This window comes from Belonocnema kinseyi, chromosome 1 (genome assembly GCF_010883055.1).
Source record: "Belonocnema kinseyi isolate 2016_QV_RU_SX_M_011 chromosome 1, B_treatae_v1, whole genome shotgun sequence".
Taxonomy (NCBI): Eukaryota; Metazoa; Arthropoda; class Insecta; order Hymenoptera; family Cynipidae; genus Belonocnema; species Belonocnema kinseyi.
Genome location: NC_046657.1, coordinates 95,364,996 through 95,367,940, shown reverse-complemented (window position 1 = coordinate 95,367,940; position 2,945 = coordinate 95,364,996).

Sequence of the window (2,945 nt, the reverse complement as noted above, 5' to 3'; positions counted from 1 at the left end):
CATATATCTATTCGGGAGTGGTGCTGACTGAAAACAGATGATTTGGAGCGATTCGCGCGCCATCTGTTGGTCATTCTAAGGACTTATGGAACTACCCTCGTATTAAACTATTTTTGGCTCTTGATTCGGGTTCGCTTGTTCACCTCTATTAGTAGCGTCTAGAATCCTTTGTAGCAAGGAAGTTTGAGGATACTTTACGTTTTGCTGGTGACGTGCATAACCCAGGAACCATAAAACGCTTGCAATATGTGCGCAAGTGCCAAGAGTTCTGGCCCCTGACTTACATGTGCAGTAATAACCGAGAAGCTTTTCGTTATTGTCTGGTCCTATGTCATCGATCTCATTGAAAGCTATCCACAGCTGGTACCTTGTCGCATTTCGGAAACGAGAAAATACTCGTACTCTGATCAAACTAGGTTCATTAAGTCGCGTATCTAGTTGAAACTCCTCATCTTCTTCTCGTTGCAGCTTGTCTTGAACGTAAGTTGGGGCAAGTTCTACTTGATACACGCCAATTGTTATGTCGCGTATTTCTTCCAATGTAAGGCGAGAAAATTGTGGTACTTGAAGTTCATGCAGGCGATTCCAATTTGCATTTCCGTAGCGCACATTGTGCACTTCTAGTGCGCTTGCACAATATTTGGCTCACAAGCTCTCGCTATATATTCTCTTGCAAGCTCTGATGTAGCGCCTTGCATCTCGATAACAGGATGGTGTCGATTAATTATGACACCAGCAATACGAAAGAAGTCCCTTAGATTGTGTACATGAGCCATCGGAATGGTTTTCTCGAAGAACTTGAAAATGGACTTTATGTGGCCATTTCTGGATTCCACTATCCACCTAGATTTCGTTATTAGCCAAGCTTCGTTTGCTTCTTCCGTTACCAATTGACTCTGTCCTTCTTGGAGAAATGGTGGTATCTTGGAAACAATTCCTAAGCGTTCTAAAAGTGGTTGGGTATCTCTATATCCACGGTCCTTTATAAAACTATCACCAATGTCGAAAAATTCTCTCATATCTTCCACATCTCTTTCAAATTCGTTAATGAGCATTTGTGCGTCATTGTTTCGCGAATCAGAAAAATATGGTCCTTGTATTTTAAGTACGTATCCGTTTGGAGCAACAATGAGAGCAGGTTTTACCAAGTGACGTTCTTTATGTTTGCAGAATGACTGTCGAAGTACGCGAAAGTTACTGCTCTTCTGCATGTCAGTATATGTTCCATCGATGATAGCAATAGCTCTGGGAATTTCTGGTTGTGGATTATAAAGTTCATTGACGAATGATGTCACGTGTCTTTCAATGAATGCCTCTCTTCTTATCGCATTAAATCCAATGTTACCAGGCCCAAATGGCTACATTAAAGACTTTGTTACAGTAGAAGTGGCCATGCTTGTAGCTTGCCGGCTCGATTAATGAAAAATCACTTACAGAAATTCATCAGAAAGACCTTGACGCATTTTGCAAAGGAAAGTCAGCAGATCTTTTTTCCTCACGTATCTGGCACCATGTCCATGTAACTGCGGAATAGGATCACAAAATGCATACAATTCTCTAAATTGTTCCTTTGTTACAGGAGCAATAGCTTTAAACTCTTCATCTGTGAAACTATCCTCATTATTAAACGCCGCGGCCGCATGAACATTTGGTTCGTTACGAAGTTGCTGCAAAAACAGAAGTAATTGCTGTCCCGGAATCCTATACGGTGTATTAATCGCTTGTAGTCCAGGAAGCAAGGGGCCTAAGATGAAACCATGTTCATCCAAATGATTTAAGCATGCTCTTGTTTCTTCTGGAATGAAAATGTCCATGGCAATAAAAGCGTTAACTCTACATTCAATTGAAAGCCTTGGAGTATTAACATCAGCATTACAGAACATGCAGGTTTGCCTGCCAGTTTGTGTAAGAACATTCAGTCATAAACAGCCTGGGTCACGTTGGAGCTCCTCTATCTCATTGCGAATCGATTGATTGCAATTGAGACATAACCTACTCTCAACGGCGACTTCAAGTGGTGGTCTTCGAATTGAAGGCGTCTAAAAATTGCAATGTTCTACCTATCAGGATTATTATTTCCACCAATTCGAGCCATTTGTCCTGGTTGATAGACTCTATCGCACAGGTAGCAATTAACTCAAACTTTGAATGCCATTCTTTAAACCATAAGAGAAACAAGATCTTATGGTTTTGAAAGGCAGGGAATGTATTAATAAAACGAAAGAAAAATTCAGAAACAACAAAATAAAACAAATAAACACAAGAAACTAAACACAAAAAGGGAATAAGAAATACAACACAATTAATACAGAAGGGAACAGATAGGAATTTTTTTTCCTATGCTTACCAATAAAATTACTATATAGATATAGATATTTACAAATTTGTCATAAGGAAAACCGCAGGATTTCACCGAGAGCGGGTGCTAATCTGAAAAATTGCACCCGCTTCCAGCGAAATCGCGGTAAAATTTCAGCCACAACCACGTCTCACAACCGTGAGATAGGTAGTTACAGTCTGTAAAGGAATCAATACGACGATCCAGCAAAAGCCTCGTGCACCCTAAGAACACGGAGTGACCCAAGGACAACCGCCTTCTGCATTTTTCCCGCAAGTGTTCTAGCATATTGTTGACACGCAGGGATGCTTTTTAGACTATTAGAAAGTGAAAGCTTGGCGCCTCCTAGAGGGCCGATGATAAGGACGATCAGTTTAACAGAATATTCCGGGTACAATCGCTGCAACTCCCTTATAAGATCTCGATACCTCTCTTTCTTTTCATTCTACTTGGCTATGATGTTTTTGTCAGCTGGTGCCGAAAATTCGATAACGAACATGGTTCGCTTCCCATTCTCGACAATCGACTCAATTTCCCTAGGAGCATTTAGAGGAGCGATATTAAGGTGAATGCCGTAGGAGTGACAGAGATGGTAATAAAGCACTCT